The sequence below is a fragment of the Mus musculus genome, chromosome 15 (genome assembly GCF_000001635.26).
Source record: "Mus musculus strain C57BL/6J chromosome 15, GRCm38.p6 C57BL/6J".
Lineage (NCBI taxonomy): Eukaryota > Metazoa > Chordata > Mammalia > Rodentia > Muridae > Mus > Mus musculus.
Genome location: NC_000081.6, coordinates 86,717,818 through 86,740,536, shown reverse-complemented (window position 1 = coordinate 86,740,536; position 22,719 = coordinate 86,717,818). Strand labels below are relative to the sequence as shown.

Genomic DNA, 22,719 nt, shown 5'->3' with positions numbered 1-22,719 from the left:
ATTACTAAAACAGCATCTGAAAATGCAAACATTTTAAGTTGTTTGATGTTGCTGTGCAGTGCTGAGGATCAAATCCAGGGCTCTGGGCACGCTGTCACACTCCTCACGAGTGACAACCCCTCGAACTATGTGTTTCGAGGCTCAAAAGAAAGGAACTACTAACTTAGGTCACCATGTCCAACCAGGTTATCCTTCAGAATACAGGACAATAAAGACCTCTCATGAAAAGCAGTAACTGAAGGATCTGTGAACTAACCCAGCATGACAGAGGAGACTTAAAGAAATTCTATGCATCAAAGAGGAAGCGAGGGGAAAACAGGTGCCAGAAGATGGGAAGGCAAATCTCACTGGAGACAAGAGCCAAACATCATGAACCAAATCAAGTCCCCACCTCTAGGATGCATAAGAGCTCTGTTTGATATATTACAGTTCAATATACCTTACTTTCAAAAGGCAGCTAGTTATTTCTTTTTAATACTTGTATATTCATTTATAATTTTTTCTCCTTATTCTCTCTCTCTCTCTCTCTCTCTCTCTCTCTCTCTCTCTCTCTGTGTGTGTGTGTGTGTGTGTGTGTGTGTGTGTGTGTGTGTGTGTGTTTGTGTATGTTTCTGCATCCCAGTTGGATAGCCTATTTTGTATAGGCAGTTATAAATGGGCCAAATGAAGATTTATTTATACTAACAATATGTGTAATCCTTAGTACTGTGACTAAGGACTTTGACAGCAGGGAAACCAGATGAGAGTATAGTCTCCTCCCTATTTTCTGCAAGTTAACTGGACTTGGGGCATGCCCAGCTCCTAGTCCTAGACTACCAAGCCTGTCTGCCATAATTATCCTATCTCTCTCCCCTGGCCTGGGTCTGCGGCTGGCCCATGTCATTTCAGCCTTCTTCCTCTCTTCTCACTTATTGCTCTAGGTTTTAAGAGTGTCCCTGGTACACAGGTTCGGAACCTCACTCACTAAGCTTTAAGACATCTGGAAATTTATCCAACTGAAAACGTGTTTCACATACAACTATGTTTGAGTATTGACAGCCAGGTATGGTGGTGCTCACCTGCAAGCCAAACACTGGGGTAAAAAGATCACCCTTCTCGAACTGGAGTTCAAGGTCATCCTTCGTAGCTTCATAGCAAGTTCAAGCTACATGAGCTCCTGTCTCAAACAAACAAATAAACAAAAACATGCAATCTTCTCAGGTGACTTTGCATTTTCAAACATTTGTTCTGATGCAGTCCTCTTGGCAGTGTTGTGTTGAATTCTTCATCTGCTTCTGTTGCTGATATTAATTCTTGAATGTTATTGGTTCTGTGACATTGTCATATTCCTGAGAACACTTGCCAGCTAACCACTCTTTCATCTCCATATCATGGGTCTTTGTTGTATCTTTCCTATTCACCAATCCTTCCAACCATGACACCGTATTCTGTGTGTTCTACGTGTTTTAAGTCAGCAAAACTGGCCACAACCATGGCCCTACCTGTGTCCTTGCTGTTGGTCAGTCGCTTCCCACACTGACTCTGGGTTTTGCCTGATGACTCACAGTGGCCAGTAGGTCAGCAGCAACTGTGACTCAAACTGAAATGTCCCCCATCCCTGGCCTTGCTCTTTCTTTCTTACTGACTCGGAAGCCTAGGCAGTATAAAAATAAATCCAAGTCACCTATGGGGAAGCCAGTACCTCTACCCAGCATCATGTCAGCAAGTTACACAGTTCTACAGCAGCTCTGGATCTATCCACTGACCACAGAGGAGCGGCAACCTGGTGGGACCAGCCATACTAACCCAGGTCAGAAAAATGACTCAGCCACTCACAGATCCCAGTGCCCCAGCTTTTAAGACCATTAAGCTTCAGGTTCGCTTTGCAACCACAGCTAACAGATATAATTGTCCTAATTCTAAAGTCATCTTCCGATCATAATTTCCAGTCATGTGTTTTCCCCCCCGAGGACTGTTCTGGCTGCATGCCATGGTTTGAGTTTATTCAACAGTCTGTGACTGACGTGGCTGGTTCTTTCTTCCTTTTATTTTATTTTTTTCCCTCCTCACTAACAATAGTTAAGAGAGCACTCACATTCCATTTTCCTAAAACCACCTTGTTATCGTCTAGCTTTGTGACAGGAGTTTGCAATAGTAGCCTGAACAATGCCTCCCTTTGCTAATAGATGGCTTGTTTACCTTATGCCTTAGAAAGCCAACTAAGTACATAAAGGAGTTCACCTGAGGCAGAGAAAGGAGCCAGAGTCCCCACAGGTCCACACTGTGAAGTCTCTTGAACCAGCCTTCCCTAAAATACTGGGAGGCTGGAGAGTGGGGAAGCAGGGCTGTCTGCCTTGCACCATGCCCCCAGAATGCAAACACTGTCTGGTTCATAGTAGATACTAAATTAGTATTCATTCATTGTGTGGCTGAATGAGCCTAATTCATGGTACTAATTAGTATTATTAGTGACTAATGCCTTACTGGGGTCACTTATGATTGGCTGTGATGATTTATCATGCTAATGAGCTGGGAAGTGACTGGGTCTCTTCCCACTCTGGCTACAGCTCACAGCTGCCAGCTTCTCCCAGTCCACCCTAAAGCCTTTCTGACAACTTCTACTTTATAGTGATCTCTGAGGCTTGCTGCCATCCCTGTCAAATATTTACCTTGGCCATCATTCTCCATCTAGAGTCAAGCTCATGTCTCTGGCAATCTCTTGTCACCTCCATGGCTGTGATGGGGAGAGAGGCCACTCCTATCTCTTCTTTCCTCCTTGATGAACAAATAGAAATGATGCTTATGAGGCTGATGTATACAATAGCAAAGCACCATTTGCTTTGGGTAAGGATGGCTTGACTAAGCCAATGAAGGGAAGATGGGGCTGCTTTATGGAACTTGAAGAATGAGCATCTCTAAGGAGGGTTCCCACAACATCTTTCTGTCACAGATCTAGTGGTTTTCTTCCTGAGTCATTGTGGATGCCCTAAGCCTCTTAGCCAAAGGCTCACTGACATGCCAGTGTCGATGGACCAAACAGAAGGGCAGACCTCATTGTCAAACATGAAAGAATCCTGAGGTCAAACATACAGATTTAGGGTCTTGGGCAGAATAGGCTCTTGTACTTTAAGACTGGCTTCAGCATCAATCCCATGTCAGGCCCAAGTCTGACTCCACTCACTCCTGTCAGGGTCGAGAGCCACTTACTCAGCTGACCTCCTCCCTGGACTCACAGACACTTTGTTCACTTAGAATCTCACCATCTACAGGAATCAACCACGCACAAACCTATCCAAGATGCTTCTCAGATCAAATCTTCTATGTTAAACTAAGCACAAGCACGCTTGACTCTTCTCCAGATGGCCAACAACTCAACTCACTGCTCCCATCTCCTGCTGCCTTGACTTCCACACCATGATGGACTGAACCCTAGAACTATGAACCAAAAGTGAATCCTTTGTCCCATATGTTATCATGGCAATAGACAGGGAACTAAGGCACCTCTCTCTCTCTCTCTCTCTCTCTCTCTCTCTCTCTCTCTCTCTCTCTCTCTCTCTCTCTCTCTTTCTCTCTTTCTCTCTCTTTCTCGATTGAGGTGACAGGTCAGGACTCACATCTATGACATCTATGACATTGTCAGGGGACTGTTTCCTCGGGTGAGACATATAGGTGGAACTTCAACACAGAGGCAAATAATTTCCTTCCTTTCAAAGCACCATAAACCCAGGGGCTAAAATAACAATGGTCCTCACAACAGTGGAGGCTAAGGTTGAAGAGGAAGGCATCCTATCCTCAAGGCTAGCACCCTGTGAGTACTGGGAAGAGGCTGTAGTGCTTGGTTCTCTTTGGTTCCTGTTGATTGCTCCTTTGTTTTAGCATCCTACATCTCACAGATGTAGCCTCAACCTCCATTCCATCTCTACACTCCATCCCTTCTGTATATCTGAGCCCAAGTTCCACCTTTTAAAAAATTATCAATTATGTGTATGGACCAAATTATGTGCACATCTGTGTGTGAGTACATGCACATGAGTGCAAGTGACTGTGGAGTCCCGATGAGGGAGTCAGATCTCTGGTGTGGATGCTGGGAACCAAACTCTGGTTCCCTGTAAGAGCATCAAGTGCTTTTATCCACTGAGCCACCTTGCCAGCCCTAAGTCTCTTCTTTTTCATGATAGCATGAATCCCACTGGATGATTCATTTGAACTCTACTTCCAAACAGGGTCACTTTGCAATTCTTGTGTTTATATATTCAAGAAGAATTTGGAGGAGAAACAATCAACCCCCTGACAGTCCCCAGTCCCCATGATTTCCAGGTTAGGCATCTTTGCATAGTCTCCTGTATCCTGGCTCACCTAGTTCACTGCACAGGCCTGGCTGGGTCTTCTTCCCTCTCTATGCAGCTCCCAGTCCCGTCTCCATAATCTCAGCCATCCTGAATATGAGGATGTGTATAGTAGGGGAGGACTCTGCTCTGTTTTTCAGAGATGCCTGCCTGGGGACTGCACCTCAGACTACTGTGGCAAGTTTTGCTCATCCACAGCCCTGAGCTCTTCGCAGCACCTGGAAATTCCTAGGTCCTTGGCCCATTGCTATGAAAATTCACTTGCATGCTTACAGAATGGTTCCCTTAGTTACTGTAACTCAAGTTTCCACCAATGGGCCTGGCTCTGCTCTGTTCTGTTGCTGTTACAGAACACTGCAGATTAAATAATGAACACATGAAGGAAATTTATTTCTCACTGCTCTGAAGGCTGAGATGCCCAAGATCAAGGCTCTCTAGCATCTACCTCATAGAGTGGATGTCAGAAGAGTGAGAAAATGCAGCCCAGTCAGGACCCTGGCCTTGTGCTACAAGGAGAACCTTCCTGAAAGTCTGAATTCTACTCCTGGGGAAGACCCTCCCAGCCTCCCCACCTAGCAAAAGCCCACCTTAACCTTCACCACCACCATCACATAATTACAGCTGCCCGCTACCTCCTCCTTCCCCCACCAATGTGGCTCTTTTCAATTTAAGCAGAACCTGCCCACCCACTGTACAGTCTGTTCCTTTGATGAGAAATTACCTCCCATGGCCTTCATGTTTACCCGAAGGTGGCAACTCCAAGCTCATTAAGTGACACAAATGACCTTGGTGCTGCCCTCCAGCTCTTACCGGCCACATGCAGGTCCCTGGTGAGACATGTGGCAGGGGCCAGAGACTAAGCAGTCATGTTGCGTTTGCAGCCATTTGGCAGAGAACCGGAAGTGGCACTGGGCTCTAACACTCAAGATCTATCTCAATTACTTACTTCCTCCACGGCCTCTCCAAACTGTTAGTAGCCTCAACCAACGTTGAAACATAGGAGCCTGGGACGGGTACCTCACAGTCAAACCACAGCAAGGACACACAAGTTGCATCCTTGGACAGCTAAAGCAAAGTCAGGTTCTCCAAGGAAATCATCACTGTCTCAAGATGGGCAGATCTGGCTTTGCTCTCATCTAACGACCCACCATCTTGAATATTGCTCTGGACTCGTCCATATGCAAAGACTCAAACCATCCTGTGGTTCCCAGGAATGTGTGCCCAGAAGCCAAAGATAAACATCCTGGCCTCTGCTGAAAGCAGCTCAGGCTAAAGAGTTAGCACTAAACTTAGAAGAGGAATGTGTGGTGAAGCTGAGTGCTGGCTGCACGGTTCACCCCTTCCAAGGTCCTTAAAGAGGACCCTCTACATCTATCTCCCCTGTGTGTTTGTTCAGATATGTTCCTTCCAAAGCTAGACTCAACCCGCTTTTTCTCCCCCCAACCCCCTGCAGAAGATGTCCACGCTTCGGTGCTTTTACAGCCTTTATTAAGAGAAGCGAGAACTCAGCCTATTTGATTTATAATTGAAAATCATAAACTATAGCATTCACCTGCTGTTGCCACGCACCAGCGAGATGACACAAGGCTGCTCCATCACTCAGCCTGTAATTGGCATGAGCCAGCATCAGCATGCATGGGCCAGTCTCGGAGGCCCCCTGAGTAACTCGCTACAGACTCGTGGGCAGCAGAGCCAGGGTTCAGTGCAAACACCGCCACGTGTTGATCCACTCTCCAGCTCCCATGTGGAAAGGAGAAACAGGGATGCACAAAGACACTCATTATCAGGGCCTGGAGCGGGGCACAGGCTAGAACCCTGCAAAGAAATGGTGTCTCCCAAAAAGATTGCTTTGCTCATACTGAAGAATAAAGGGGCTCCCGACCTTCCTCAGTGTCCAGTTTCAGTGAGGTACTAAGTGAACCAATGCATCAGAACCCACCACCACCAGGATCCATACCTGAGGGGTCTCATCCTCTATCTCCCCTAAAGAGTATCTGTCTCTATGTGTCTCTATGGACAATCTTCAGCATAAATTCTGTAACATCAGTTTAGCCTGAGCCTGTCTCTCTCTGGTGTCTCCTCATATTGACTTCCCACCCTTCCCATACACACACCCAATCCCTGGCTTTGCTCTTTCTTCATGGTCCATTATGGATATGTGGTTAGCCCTGCCCCTCCCTTCCCACGCTCCCTGCCCCACCTCAATGGTTCTAGATAAAGCCTACTTTAAAGCAAGGATCACCTTGGGGGCTCATCCTCTGCTGGGAGTACAGACAGTCCCACTGTGAACATACATGAACTGGTTCAATCCCAGCCCAGAGAACAGTAAGACAATATCCCATGCACCATGCCTTCTAGCTCTGTGCACTCCCAAGAGCCCACAGACCCAAGAACACCACTGTCTCATACTCAAAGATCTCTCATTAGGTATGAGGGTCCTGCCACATCCACAGAGCTGTGTTCAACTCAGCCACGTCTACCTTTTTGCCTGCGTCCCGAGGACATGCAAGGAGTAGAGCACAAAATCTCGCCCTCACCCCCAGGAGGCCCTGTTAGTGTTGAGGAGGCTGAGAGGGTAAGACATAGGTAGGGAGGTTGCAAGTGATCCAGACTGAGTGCTGATATCAGGGTCAGGGGCTTTGACCTTGTCATGTAGATACTCTTAAGACTGGGCACAGTCGGTTACTAAGGCTCTATGTGTGTGGTGGCTGATCAGGGACCCTCAGGAGCCAGGATGCTGGATAAAATGGTCTGGCATACTGAGTGGGACCCTTCAGAAGCTGGTCACAGGGGGGCTAAGTGAACCATAGAGAACTCTTCTGGGTGACCACAGATAGGGTGCTGCCTGGGCACCCACACTTGGCATGTCTGGGTGCTCCCATTCATTTCTCCCACAGCAAGATAGTAGAGTCTGCTGGCTGCCCAACAGGAATAAAAGCAAGAGGTACCAGGCACTGTGATGGCCCTGTTACATTCCTACCTCTATATAGTCTAAAATGTATCTTTAAAAAAGTATTGTGTGGTAGGTAGATTGGCAGATCTACAAGACTGAAAACAACAGAGATTCTTTAAGTCCTCCCAAAAGATGCTCCTCTGAAACTATAATCTCTCCAACCCACACCCCTAACAACCACTGATCTCTTTGGAGTCATGGTTCAGTCTTTCCAGAGGTGTCAGAGGCAGGGACTCTTAGGGAAACTAATCCACATTGAGGTGTCAATATTTATTCACAATCCTGGAAAGTCATTGTCATTACATGGAAGTACTAAAGCTTGCCCCTCCATCAGCTGAGATGCCTTGGCTGTCCCTACCCTTAAAGATTACTGTCAAGTAGCTGCGGCTGCCCCTCTGTGCCTATAGTGAACCCCAGGAGCGGGCTTCAGAGACATGTGCTGAACTTCACACGTCTGCCTTGCATGTGTGTTAGGACCTCATCACGTCTTCCCCCATACTTATTTATGTCTGGTTTGTTTCCGCCTCTGTAACAGGTGCACAGAGGCATCGCTTCGCCATTTTGATTTGTGTTGTCTGTTGGCTAATGATGTTAAGAGTCTTTTTTTTTCCTCTCTCTTTATGCATTACACACACACTTTACCTAACTTGGTGCCTGTTCAGTGGTTAGACTCCTTTGACCCACGGAGTTGTCTGTTCCTGGTGCTTGGTTTGTGACTGGGAGTTCGAATATGGTGGGCAGACATCTTCTACCAGATGTGATGCACAGCTGTCTGCTTATCCTCTTCACAGAGCCTCCCCGCCTCTCCCCCACCCCCACCCCCCCCAGGACCAGAGTGACTAGTTTTGCAGGGTTTCCCCTATTTCTTCTCTCAGTCATCCTCTTGGAATTCTCTGCCTATCAGGTCACCTCATTCACTCCTAAATTTCCCCTCTACAGCAGCGCACAGCTTACCTCTGGCAATTGGTTCTGTGACCCTCCCCGACTCTGCTTTTGTAGGAAGCAGAAGGTTTAAATCCAGATCCTTTCTGTAGACGAGAGCCCACACCACTTGTAAAAGAGAGCACTCCCTTTAAGGCAGCTGTGCTGAGTAGGGTCAACATAACGGGAAAGGACGGTTCCGAACTCCTATCCTGTTCCTTTGACCCAGACTTTCATCTCCACCATGCCTGCCACTGTCTCCACGTCACTAACAAGGCTGGGTGCAAAGGGTTTCTTTTCTTCTCTTGAAAAGTCACTTCATTTATCCTGCTGTCTTTGTTTTTCCTTATGCATTTTTAATTTTTTCCTCATGTTTGTTAGTTCTTCAAACTTTTTACACAGTGTGTTTTTGATGACATCCACCTCTCTCTCCAATTTATTCCAGATGCACACCCTTTCCCAACCTCCACCTGTTCCATTCCTTCTCTTCCCTTTAACCCAGGGTCCAGTTTGGGATAGCCATATATACTTTTGGATGTGTTGTCTTCCACTGAGCATGGGATCGCACACTTAAAGCAAGCTGACTTCCAGCAGCTGTCAGCTGTCAACAGCTCCTCATTTAGAGGTGGGTCTCTGTGTTCATCTTCTCTCTCTGCCTGGGATTTTGTCTGGCCTGGGCTTACCCAGAACTTGAACATGCCATCACAACCAAGGTAAATTCTCATATGCACCTGCCCTGCTGTGTTTGGAAAACACCTTTTGATTGTGCGCTGCCTGTGGCTCTTATGGCTGTTCTGGTCCCTCTGTCGTGCAAATCTCAAGCCTTAAGGTGAAGTATGATAGAGATGTCCCATTTAGGGCTTAGCACTTCTACAGTCTCCTATTCTCTGCACGTTGACCAACCATGGGCCTCTGTGGTAATCGCCAGTTTGGATGTTGTTGTTGTTGTTGTGGTTGTGGTTGTGGTTGTTGTGGTTGTGGTTGTTGTTGTTGGGATTGCATTAAACCTATGTAACTATCAGGGAGGAACTGACATTTTAGCTGTACAGAGCCTTCTCAGTGGTGAGCATGGTGTTATCTCTCCATTTCCCTGTGTCTTTTCTCATTTCTGCTTCTATATATTTGTCTCACATACTATTCTGTTCATATATATTGTACTTAAAGACACCTATTTTGCTTTGAGTGGAAGGTGATGGATTTTTATAATAATTTGGGTCTCTGCTTGTTCATTCTCAGTGTGTAGATATAGGATGGATATTTGCTGTTGCCTTTATATTCTGTGTCTACTAAGCCCCGAGCTGACTTACTTGAGCAATGCCTCTTCAGGGTCCTTGGGTTTTCTGTGCATACAAAATCACATATATACACGTACCTGTGACCATTATATTTCTTCGTTTTGAGTGACTCATACAGTTAAGTGTTGTTATAGCCTATGCATGGTATATTTTATATACTTATATATGCTATATTTTTGTTCTGTTTTCTGGGAATATCAGCCCTTTTATTACCAGGCATTGCCCCTCATTTTCTTTTAATTGTCACCAGCTTGGGCATCCTCCCTGTTTCAATGCCAGCCTGGGACTCCCTGTAATGGGGCTGCCTCTTCTTCCTGGTTACAGAAGAATGCATTCTGACCTTCACCTTGGTGTGTGGTGTTAGCTGAAAGTTTCTAGAATATTCCCTTTACCAGGTGACTGTTGCTACCTTGGTGACACTTCGGGTCGTGAGGTAGACTGAATTTCATCAAATGTTTTCCTACAATCCTTACTTGATTCTTTTTGCCTCCTTTCCCCTTTTACTATACTGGGTTGCCTTGACTTTGGATGCTCAGCAAATGTTTTCTCCTTAGACTCAGTTGGGGACTTGCTTTTGTGCCTCTGGTCATGAATCTCACCAACTTCCAGTGGTCTGCTTTTGTGTTGTTTTTCTTAGCTTCTCTCTCAAGCTATGTCCAGCCTCGTAATGTGAATTATGTTATGTCAAAGGACATCACCCTAATTCTCTAAAAAAAAAAAAAAAAAAAAAAATCACCTAGACTATGCAGCCATAGCTTAGTGCAGTGCCCAGTTCTTATCAGGAAAGCTTCTTTGTCCAGTAGATGATGGAGAACGAAGAATGTCACAATTAGTCAAGTACAGAGGATGTCAGTGGAGTTCTCAGCCACAAATGGGACAGCTATAATACACACACACACATACAATGAGAGAGAGAGACAGAGACAGAGAGAGAGACAGAGAGAGAGAGAACACTCAGGGACCATTGTGGTGGTCCTTTGGGCCATAAGGACCAGAGAAAACCAGTGACATCTGGGCATGCTAGGATTGCTGCACTCATGGACTGGCAGCAGTCGTGGCTGCCTGCACAGGACCTGTGAAATATCAAGCCGGTCGACATTATAGCAGGGAAGCTGCAGCTACAACACCAACCTGCCAGGGCACTCTTGCGCCTGCTGATGCAATAGTCGCGTGAGTGCTATAGGGGTAACCAACCACTCTCTGACAGGATTTGAGGCCTGTTTCTCAAGAGGGAATGCATGCCCAGAGGCCCTTTGAGGGGATCTACTGCTGTTGTTTCATTAAGTGGACATGCTGTCAAACTGCCTCGAATGCCTATGTTTACATCCATATGTTAGTGCTTCTTCAACCTTGGTGACAGAAGATGATTAACACAGACACTTGTCACTGATTGGGAAAAGGTGACTGTTGAGTGCTCAGCCCCAAACATGGCATCAGTGTCAATCCCCCTTTCCAAGGCTCAGAGGAAACCATCACAAAATGGGGAGGTAGAAAGAATGTGAGACCCAGAGGCAGGGGAGCCATCCTGTGAAATACTGTCTTTTGCAGTTGCACACATGAATCTGTAAGAACTATGGTTGCCTCCACAAGATCCACAGGATGAAGCCAGTCAACATTCCAATGTGGATGGGGGGGGGGGAGCTCCTGAGGCTCCACCCCAGCTGAGGAGCTATTGGTACTTGGTGGTTGCTCAGAGAAGGCCACACCACTTTTTCTTCAGTGGTGTGGCCTCTGGTAAGAAGCCTAGGCTCCAGTAGAAACCTTGACACCCATGCTCATGTAAGCATCCCTAACTAAACTGAGTGCATCACAAAAATCAAGAGACAGGAAAATAGGAAAGGCATGAAGAAGAGGTCCAGAGCGAGTGTGAGGGTGACAAAGAAGGGAAATGGGGCAAACATAAATCAAAATACATTACACACATGTATGACATTATCAAAGAATACGTGATTCTTTAAAAGACTTGGAGATAAAGGATAGATAGATAGATGTGATAGATAGATAGATAGATAGATAGATAGATAGATAGATAGATGATAGATAGATAGATAGATAGATAGATAGATAGATAGATAGATAGATAGATAGATAGATAGGATAATTGACAGGTGACAGCCTGGGTCACTGCTTAGCACTTCACTCTCTTGCTTTCACTCCCCTCCCCCTCCCCCTTCCCCTCCCCCTCCCTCTGAATCTTCCCATGCTAGGGAAAGCTTAGAGATTTCCTTCTAATCTGTTTTTTAGTTGGATAACATTTCTACCATTTCAGTTCTGTCCCCCAACCCCTGCCAACTCCCACACTCTGATTGGATCCTTTAAATGCTTTTATTCATTTTATCCCTCTAGCTTTTCAGTGTAATTTTTTTCCAGGATCTGTTCTTAGCACGCTTGTGACTGAATTAATAATATTTTGAGACTGAATTAATAATATTTACCACTTCCAGTAGAGGGCAGAAACCTGGACCCTACCACTCCCACCACCCCGTTTACATTACAACCCATCCATGTTGTAATCTTACCTCCCAGGGCCATACTCACTTTAGACTCTAAAGTTTAAAGAATGCTGAACTGGCCGCCATCTCTTCCCACAGGCACCTCCCTCACCCAGGAGCCTCAGGCTCCCTCTAGTGTAGCTTCCCTTCTCAAAAAACTCCATTCAGTTGTTGGAGAGCTGCCTGCAGCTAGGGCTCCCGGCTTCCTCTGGTCTGTCTCTTTCCACTTTTTCTCCTAGAAGAGACTTTTTGTTGAACATGGTTTTTGGGTCATCCATCCTTTTTCCTTCAGAGTTTTAAAAAATGTTACATCCATTCTCCTGGCTCTCTGATTTCCCATGAGAAATCTGCAGTCACCTAATTCTCTTCCAGCCTACCGCTCTGTCTCTGTCTCACACACTTCCTCCTTCCTATGCCTTCCTTCAGTTTTTGATTTTGAAGTGATGGAGACTAGAGCCGGGTTCTCATGCAGGCCAGGCAAGCACTCTTCCATGGAATTCCAGCTCCTGAACTGCCCGCATGGGCCTCGGACTCTCAACCCTCCTGCCCCAGCCTTCCAAGTAGGAATTACAGCCACCAGGTCCAGAGCCTTCTGGGTTTTGTATTTAGTTCATTGGTTTGGTTACTTTTCTGGTCAGGGAGCTCTTTGGGTTGATTTTGGTCATTGAATCTGTACCTTTTCATGGCTCTCCATTATGGGTAGTTCTTAGCCAATATTTCTCCCACACAGACTCTCTGCACCCTGCACTACCCCTCTCCGCCAGGACTCTGAAGACAGGGATAGCAAGCTTTTTGCTATTGTTTCGAGGTCGTTCCTGTTCCTCACTGGTTTTCAGTAGACCACATTTCTATTGGCTATATACCAAATCTTTCTTTGCCCCTGTCTGCTAGTGAGCACACACAGATGCTCAACTTGTTATGCTCTCCAGATCAAAGGCTTCCAGTGGGCTCTTTGTAGTTTCTTGTTCTTTGCTGTTATACACAGAGTGCTTGTCTTTATAAGGCAGAGCAGGTCGGGGCCATCCAGCTGTGCTCTGGTGTCTTTCCAGAGGTTCTGTAACAAGTCCCCAGACCTCAGAACAACTGACAGGGTAATGGAAGTACCATTCTGGCTTTGAAACCAAGCACACAAGCAGAAACACCAAAGCAAGAACAAAAAACCAACATGAGAAGACTTGGGACAATTTTCACGAGGCCCCTTTTAAAGGATTAAAGACAGCTGCATATATATAGCTTTTTGTTATTCAGTCAGCCCGAGAGATTAGAAAAGAAATTTCAGAAGTTAAAAGGGTTTGAAAACATAAGTAGATTGTTCAAGAGGTTTATAATAGCTATGTCTCTATTTTTAAAAAAAGTAAAACAAAAAATAAAAGAGATCCCAGAAGGGGAAGCCAAAAGACCAGGAAAAGAAGAAGCGGAAAGGATGCCTAGATTACATAAGTGATACAAAGAGGGACCTTGCCATAGGCACTAGGACCCGAGAAAATCCCAATGGCCAATCAGTACAATAGACTTGATCCTGTTTCTGACAGTTAGCTGGCTTATTTGGGGGCAGTCAACATTTTACAGCCATGTTAGTAAAAGAATGTGACAAACAGACTTTGGTTAAGGGTCTGTTCCTAACCATCCCATCTGTTATGGTGGTCCTTCCAAGGGCAACCCCAGAGAGGTGGATGTGTAATATTAGTGGATAGTACATTACTGGGCACCTCTCCTGGACCAGGCCCATATCTGATTCTACACAACTTCAGGCATCAGCTCAGCCAGCCTGCTGACCAAAGATAATGCAGCACAGTTTCTCTGCAAGACGGCAGCCAAGTCACGATCATCAGACTCCGGCAACCAGAAGGCGGATGCAGCAAGGTATGATTCTGTGATGTTGCAGCAGACACATACAGGGTTCTGCAGCACCATTCTCTGTGAGGGGAGATGCCCCGGTCCCTCTGGCTCCAGCCAGCAGGAGTTCACAGCCCAACTCATCCAGGCAGGTGCTGGCAATGCAAAAGTGGTCAGTGAAAGATGGCTGTAGCAGCTTCAGCTCCTACTTCAGACAGGGAATGCCCAGCTGTTGCTACCCTTGAGACTGCAGCTATTGCATCCTCCCATCAACCCCTGGACTGGATGGCAGGGAGCCTTCCATCTTTGTCTCCATCCCTAATCCACACTTCACTTGGAAATGACTGATGCTGTCCAGTCTGTCACATCTGACCTACCAGATGTCCCGTTGTGAGGAGAGGAAAAGGCACCATACACTGATCAGAGCAGTTTTGTTCAAGATGAAATCAGGTGCGGTGGGGTGCAGTTATCACCTTGGTCAGGATGGCTTGGGTCCAGTTCCTTAGTCAAGAGACTTCAGCACAAAGGGCTAAGCTTCTACCGTGAGTTCAGGCACTTCTTGCTAGGTGAAGGGCAAAGTCGTCATTCTGTACATGGACAATCGGTATGTATTTGCCATTGGCCATGTCCATGGGGTCCTCTATAGAGGGAGAAGTGGCTCCTGCCTTAGAGTTTCCATTGCTGTGAAGAGACACCATGACCAAGGCAACTCTTATAAAGGACAACACTTAATAGGAACTGGCTTACAGGTTCAGAGATTCAGTCCATTATCATCAAGGCAGGAGCATGGCAGCTACCAGGCAGGCATGGTGCAGGGGGAGCTGAGAGTTCTACATCTTCATCCAAAGAAATCCAGAAGACTGGCTTCCAGGTGGTTAGGAGGAGGGTCTCAAAGTCCACTTCTACAGTGACACACTTCCTCCAAAAAGGTCATGCCTCCTAATAATGTCACTTCCTGGGTCAAGCATATTCAAATCACCACAGCTCCTCACCTCAGGCAAGAAGGAAATAAAAAATAAAAAACAAAAACAAAATCTGGGTCCTGATAGAGGTCATATGACTGCCAAAAGAGTTAGCCACTAACCATTGCAAAGGGTATCCAAAAGGGGATCCCCAGAGACTCAAGGGAACAGGGTAGCAGGCTTGACTACTGAGAAGGTGGCCCTAGAACCCGTGGGGCCTCTCCAGATCTTGGTTATACTGACTGAACCTGAATTTCTCTAGAGTCCACCTGTACACAAAGATACCAAATGAGCAAAAGGGGGAAAGATGCCAAACAGGAAACAAATGGATGCTGGTTCTTGCTGGACCATATCCCTTACCTTTACCAGAAAGCAGACGGTTGCCAAACACCACCAGACTATCCATCTGGGGTCAACTAAAACTGTTCTCAGGCCCCAGTATTACATTAGACTTTGGTTACCCCTTTCACTAGGGTCTGACAACGACCTCACCTTCACAGCCAAAGTTTTCCTAAATCTGTCAAGGGACTCAAATGTTTATTGAAAACTACATTGTGTCCAAAGGCCACAAAGCTCAAGACAGATAAACTAAATATGTCCATGAGGCCAGCAAAAATTGGGCCAACCTCCTACTTTTTGCACTCCTAAGGTCTAGACATTCGTAAGACACATTGCCAACCACTCCCTCTTCAAGTCCTTGCGGGCCCCACATCAGACCCAGGGGACCAATCATTGCGTGGTCCAGGAGGCTATGCCCTTGCCTGTGTCTGAGCCTGTCCATGTGTTCCAGCCTGGTGACCTTGTATGAGTAAAGAAAATCTTGACCCAGAACCAGGAGCCAACAAGAAAAAGCCCATAGCCTATGGCCCATGCTACCCCCATAGCAATGAGAGCTACCAAAGTCCCCTATAGATCCAGCACACCCAGATAAAGGAGACTACAGAAAATAATAATGGATATGTCCTCTGACACCCTAAAGATAAGACTGGATATGGGCCCTATAATTATGGTCACTCTATCTTGCCTTTTTTGTCTCTCCATGAGAAAGGCCCCAAACCTGCATAAGCAGGGACCTTGGATGGAAATTTAAAGAGGCAGGAACTTGGGAGTTCATAGTCTATCTACTGAGGACCTTCCAGGTAGATTTCTTTAAAATATTGCTTCCAGAGACTATTGGGGGATAGTGTGCTCGATCCTGGGAAGAAGCATACCCCCAGGGCTGTGGGTCCATCTGTAAAGAAAAGGGGGCTCTGATTCATCCAGTATTGTGTCTGGCTGGCTGATGTCATCCTGCCCCTGGCCCTGCCCTACTCCAAGCTTCCAGAAGCCAGAATACTACTATGCTGAGTGGGCTTCCAAAAACCAAGGCCTTCTGGGGACACACTAATTCTCTCATAAACCTAAAATTGTTCACACTGAAGAAAAACCCACTTCTCATCTTTGAGAGTGTTACACACCAGGTGTTGATCTATAATGGAGAAAAAGACAGGGCCCATCTAAATCTAGATGCTGGGATCCCCCGTACCCTAAAAGCTGTCCCCATTCTTATTCCTCTATTAGTGGAATCAGGTATCATGGGCTCTGCTGCAGTTGAAACTTCAGCCCTAGTTATGGGGTATAAAAAAAGAGTCTAAGAAACACATGTTCAACTAGACATAGACCTGAGCTGTCTAGAAAATTCTGCTTCCCGTCTGGAAGCCCAGTTGGGCTCCTTAGCCGAGATTGTTCTTCAAAATCGAAGAGCATTGAACCTCCTCTTTAGGACACAAAGGAGGTCTCCGTATAGCGCTGGGAGAAACTTGCTGCTTCCGTGCCAATCAGCCAGGAGTCATTAGAGAAAGTCCAGCCATGGCCAAGAGTAGCCTTCAAAAAGGAGAAAGAAAACAGAAGAACTTAACAGCTGATCCCAATCTTTGTTCCTCTGGTTCCCCTGGTTAACTATTCTCCTTACAGCCCTACATGGCCTTTTTGCTCCTCGCTCTCAATGTAGGATCCAGCTTGTTCAACAGACTACTTAGCTACGTAAAACCAAGAATCCATTCTGGTAAATTACTAGTGCTAAGGAGCCTTTGAGACCCTTATCCACTCGTCGGACAGGAAAGTCAGGCTCTTCCCACTCTACCTCCTCTTTGTGACCATCCAAGCCTTCCAGCTTCATGCTGCCCCCAGTGATTCCCGTGAGACACCCAAGGAAAACACCAGCAGATGCCACCACCATCCTCACCTCCTTCCATTCCAGACCACCACATCCATCTTGCCTAAGCCTGTGCCGCTGCCTTCCTCCACATCCTGACACATGGCAGTGCCCTCCTCTGCATCTCTGGGAGGACACAGTGTAAGCTTTTATCCTTCTGGCTCCAAATGTATCCTATAATGACAGACTTCACTTTCTAAGGATCTTGGAGAAAAAACCGGTCATTATCGTGTTGCAACGATGTTGCAACGTGTTACAAGGAAGGAAGCTGGGACTCAGAGAAGTCACGTAAGTGACTCGGGATCCTGAAGCAAGTTGAAAGATGTCTGGGATACAGCCTGAAGGTGCATCCTAGGGTACCAACTGATAGAACATGTGGTCCTCAATAACTACTGCCCATGGCAGTAATCATTCTATTACTAATGTTTCTCCATCCTATCAGACAGGAGAACTTACCACTCAGGGAACAGAGATGGAACTTTCTTGAAGAACTATGACTGGGGTCTCTCTTTGAAGACACACCCCTTCAGTCAGGTCATGAGGGTTGTAAGTCATCAGGTCCGGTGTCTATGTGTAGCTTAGTCTGGTAACCAGTGTCCCGCCTTCTATCCACAGAGCCCCACGTTGACTCCTTGGCACCTCCCCTTGTGTCTGTGCTAACCTCTTTCATCTCAAGTGTTCTTTTTAAAAGCATGGCAATGTGGTGAATTTACCCTCTGTCTCAAGAGGGCCAAGACCTGTCTCCTCCTGGAAGCCCTTCAGAACTCTGACCCCGGAGAAACCCAGGCTCCGCCAGACACTAGCCTCCCATCTTACTATTCTTGGATCCCAGCTGTCTAGACTGGGCTGGAGCCTGAGAGCAGTTCCTCAGCTGATCCCAGCCGGACTCTGGTCTCTCGGTTTGTGCTTATCCATCTGGGCAACTTCATAGGCAACAATAAAGCTTGGGGTCGATGAGCTATCGCCAAATAGGGACGCACACATAATGCCTTCCTGTCTGAGTGGGGGACACCTCTACTCAGGACGTCTCAGAGCTCAGACATCTCACACCCTCCGGGTCTTCTGAGATTCCCTGCACCTGAGATTCCAGAGACACAGACAGATGACCTGATCTAACAACCCCTTGCCATTTCTGACCCCCAGACCTTCTTCTGGACCTTCTAGCCCTCCCCCAGCCCCACACAACCCCCAAGCTGTCTCCAGAAGAGCTCAGCATCAAAGTTCCTTCTCCAAGAGGACCCAGCCTCCATTCAAGACTCAGATTTATTCAAGGCAGGAAAACAAATGGTGTTGCCTGGAGAACATCTGGATCTGAGCCCCCAGACTCCCTCCCCAGATACCACAGAGCCCCTAGAGCCCCCCAGCCCCTGAGTGCAGGTATTTGTGGCTGCTGCTCACCACACCGGAAGCCCAGGGTCCAAAGGGAGTTATTACTTGCTCCTGTATTCTGAGCAGGTAGCAGGCTTTGTGCTCCACAAATGGGTTTTTTTTCTAGGTCATGGCTCAAAAGGAATAAAGGATTCTGATGCAGTTCCTAAGAAGCACCTGGCTCCTGGGGTCAGACGCTGCCTGGCGGGAAGAGCAGAGCCAGGCTCTGAGACATCTGCCCAAGGCGATAAGGAGGTCTGTGTAGCTGGACAGGGTCCTGCCACACAGTCCCCTGCCACTAAATGCCTTTGTGACCTTGAGCAGAGTCCCAATTCTTAGCTCCTGCCCCCCACATCAGGGAGGACACAGTGGAAGGCAGCCTCAGAGTTGGCTGTCGCTGCACTGGAGCCCCTGGGTCTGGTGAGCTGAGGTAAATTATAGCTATGAGTGAGCTGAGGTAAATTATAGCTATGAGCAAACGAAGCTGGCTGCTGTCTTATGTCACAGACAGACAGCAGTCAGTCCTATAAACAGAAGGCTTGTGGGTGCTTAGAACCCAACTAGTCTATTAAACAAAGTAGTTAGGGTATCCCTCGGGTCCTTTAAAGGGACCTGGACTCAGCTTCTTCCGAAGCTTCCATGCATTTATCACAAAGTGGGACACATGGGTTTTGAGAGAAGCATATGTGGTCTTGCACTTTCTTCTCCAGTCCCTAGCCCCTTGACACTGTAATAGAAAATTCACTCTGGGTTATTTGCTGAAGATGGAACCGTGGCGATCAATATCAAGGCTCCTGTGACAGGAGAGAATGTGACAGCTACGCACTGTGAGGCAGCTGGAGCAGCACACGGGCAGAGGACAGCCTGCCAATCCGAGGCCAAGGGTCAAACCTACTTGGCTAGAGGACATGAAAGAAGTTTGGTCAAGGAGAGAAGTGTGGTCCACAGTCACCCTCCCCCTCACAACCAACCCATCAGACCACAGCCTAGGATGGACCACAGCCTCCCTATCTGTCATCTTCCACTCTGGATCACATCTTTCTAAAGTGCTCTACCATCTTGCCTCCTTGAGACACCCCTCTCCCCAACCTCAGGTCATCTCTCTACAAAATGAAGGTGGGGCTCACGTTCCATGGTCTAGGACCCTCTCTCTAGCTAAGCAGAGGCTCGGGAGACTGGGTTGGTCAGCAATGTTTTGTGAATGTGGTTGAAGGGAGTTTCAGGTGTCTAACAAGCCAAAGACTGAATGGTGCTACGGGGAGAATAAAGTCCTGGTGTGCTCTTGGGGACACAGGAGATGACTCACTGCATAAAGGCCCTTGTTACCAAGCCTGACAACCTGAGTTCAATCCCGGGGACCCATACAGTGAAAACAGTGAAAGAAAAGAACCAACTGATCTTGAGACAGGGCTGTGGCCAGGCTGAGCAATACAGACCAGGCCCAGCATTCCCAGAGCTGATATTCCATAGGTAGAGCTAGCATAAGCCAATGCATGATGACTAGAAGGCTCTTTCAGAGATCAGTGAGGGGGGTGAACAGAGAAGAAAGGCCAGTAAGATGTGTGAGCAAAACCAATAACAGCTGAGGTCATGTGGGGTTTGAACTTGCCAGCCACTGTGTGGACTTGTTCCTTCATAGCATCTGAATGGTCAAGGTATTATCAGGCCCCATCGCTAATAAGCCATTCTACTCCTGGAATATTTTTTCAAAGCAAATCTTAAAAATCGAAGTCTAATCGCTTCATTCAGCCCATCTCGATGTGGACTGGCCACGAGGACGGGGGTCTGGTATCTACAGAGCCAGACTGTAAAGCTACCTCCCAGGAACAGGCATGGCGAGCCACAGATGCAAGGTTCTCCCTGGAGAATCTTTAAATCCTACAGTAGCTACATTTTAAACAGCAAAAGGTAACCGATATAATTAATCTTTTGAATGTATTTATTTTTTTAATTGACAAATAAAAATTGTATCTATTTATGGCATCCTATGTGAGGATTTGATATATGTGTGCATGCACCGTGGAATGATGAACCATGCTAATTAGCATATCCATAACTTTGCATCTTGCCATCTCTTTGGTAAGAGTACTTAAAAGTCTATGCTCTGAGCAATTTTCAGATGCACAAGGCATTTTATAATACAAAGTCACTAGGTACAGAATAGACATCTAGAACCCATCCCTCAGACTAACTGAAACTTTATACTCTTCGAGTGAAATTAATTTCAAATTATAGTTCTTTAAGCCCAATATATCCAAAGTATTATCATTGTAATAAGGAACCAATATGAATATATATATATATATATATATATATATTGGGTCGTTCTACTTCTTTTATTTTTTTCTTCCAATGTAAATCTTGAAGTGCAAAATGTCCTTCCTATTTATAGAGCCTCTCAGGGCAGGGCAGGCTCACTGTGCAGCTCAGAAACTGCCTGTGGCTCCTGAGATGGGGAGGGAGATGGGGAGCCACAGGAGTTGGCTGACGGGAACAGTTGACATTACCTGATGGCTGAATATTTCAGGAGAACCAATCTTTAGGAAGAACTTTCTGGCAAAAACGCGTCAGACTGGAACTAGGGATAATCTTAGTGTATTGAGGACAAGACAAGCGGGAGCTGAAGCGGAGCACGTGACACAGGAAGTCCGCTGGGAGGTGGGTGACAGGCAGATGGTATGAGGAAGAGGAGCAAGGAAAGACAGGTTTGGACATCCCTAGTACTCAAATACCTGTTGGGACACAAGAATCTCCGTGACAGGAAGAGAAACTCCATTGGGACAGGAAGTGGACCACACTCAAAACAGGAAGTACAAAGCACCGAACAGTGTAAGGGTTCGAATAAGAAGAGCAGCGCATGCTCAGTATACCCGCGGAGTACGATGGGATGCTTTGATGTCTGTATGCATTGTGGGCCGTGCCTAGAGAAGCAGAGCAGGGTGAATCCTATCAATGAGCCAATGCAGGGAGACGGATGGGGCTGGGCAAAAAGGTGAGGAGGGCGGAGTCACAGGGAAGGATGGAGGAGGGGTCACAGGGAAGGAGGGGTCACCAGAAGTGAGGGCATACACGGAGAGAGAGGGTCCCGAGAAGAGATGGGGTCCCAGGGAGAGGTGAATCAGAGGGAGGGTCAGAAGGAGAGATGGAGGAGGGGTCACAGGGAGAAATGCGGTGACAGGGGAGAGGGGTCAGAGGGAAGGATGGAGGAGAGGTCACAGGAAGGGTGGGATCCCAGGGAGGGAGGGCCCACTGGAGGAAGGAGACAGCAGGAGGCAGCGGTGAAAGGGCTTTCTCTGGCTTCAGTTCTCTCCACCTTCCTGGCCTACAGGAAGGCAAGGGCCTTCTGCCATGTGAAAATTCTCCCTCCATTCTGAGTCTGAACAAACATGGTAATCAAACCAGCAAGCCTGAGGGGAGTGCACCCCGCCTGCGTGAGAGGCAGTGGTCTGGCTGGAATTACCTTGTTTTGACTGATGAACAGGGAAGTGGAACAGGGAGGCCATGAAGAAAAAGCAATTGCTCCCACCTGAGGCAGACGGCAGGCAGGCTGGTGATGGCCTGGTGTGCCCCTGTTTCTACTCATCCTGGCATTTAAGACCCACGACGGCTGTTGTTGGTTGCCATGGAAACCACCAGGCCTCTTTAGCCTCTCCAAGGGGGGTGAATTCAAAGTCTGACCCAAGCCTATCACCTTTCCCAAGCTTCGTTTAATAAGCAGTTGTCTAAGGAACATCCAGCATCCATCCACAAGCAGAACTCGGCGAGCTCAGGTGTTTATCCTCAGAGCGGTACAAAGGTGTGACCTCTAGCCCACATGCACAGCCATACTGCAGGAAAACAGTGTCTACCTGGGAACCTGGGCATGGTGCCTCTAGACAGTCCCTGGACTCACAGCTGGGGTTCACAAATGATGGTCATAGTCTTCACTACAGAACTCCATCAAGGGAATAGCCAAAGATCTCCAGCAACAAACGCATGTCCAAGGCACAGCAAGAACGGGAGAAGTTTTCAGAACAAGATGTCAGGAGCTTTTCACGGCTCAATCACTCTGTCAGCAGATCTTCGTGGGATAGCTACCATTTTCAGAGGTCTGTTCTAGAACTGGGGAAGCCATTATGCAGACACCAGACTGAGTCCCTGAGCCCAGGCAGTGAAGATCTTGGTGGGTCTCCAGCAGTCATTCCAGCTTGCTCTCCCATCACCCTGAAACATATCAGCACAGTCCCCAGGAATCAGAGATCTCCACTGTTCAATGGAAGCAAGGGCAGACACCGTTTTTTGGAAACTCTGTGATCTGTGGCACAGGAAAGTTCCAGGCAACCCATTCACATAAGTAGGAAGAAGCAACACGCATGCTCACCCACAGACCAATA

General features: G+C 47.1%; 2 long non-coding RNA genes across 9 annotated transcripts in view; one reads left to right on the top strand and one right to left on the bottom strand.

Annotated features, from left to right (window-relative positions):
* The window catches only part of 4930543I03Rik, a 61,978-nt gene that overhangs the window by 25,598 nt on the left and 13,661 nt on the right, over positions 1-22,719 (bottom strand). For 2 of the 8 annotated variants that reach the window (XR_003951520.1, XR_003951523.1), the window contains exon 4: positions 22,034-22,549. The exons of 5 other annotated variants lie outside the window; for them this stretch is intronic. This is a non-coding gene — a long non-coding RNA (RIKEN cDNA 4930543I03 gene). Of the gene's footprint in view, positions 1-15,953; positions 16,648-22,033; positions 22,550-22,719 lie in introns of those variants that run through there. One more of the 8 variants, XR_875540.2, reaches the window with a different exon arrangement.
* Gm52184 lies at positions 1,633-18,330 on the top strand. Its single transcript, XR_003951526.1, has 3 exons — positions 1,633-1,789; positions 13,738-13,849; positions 17,594-18,330. It is a non-coding gene; the product is annotated as a predicted gene, 52184 (long non-coding RNA).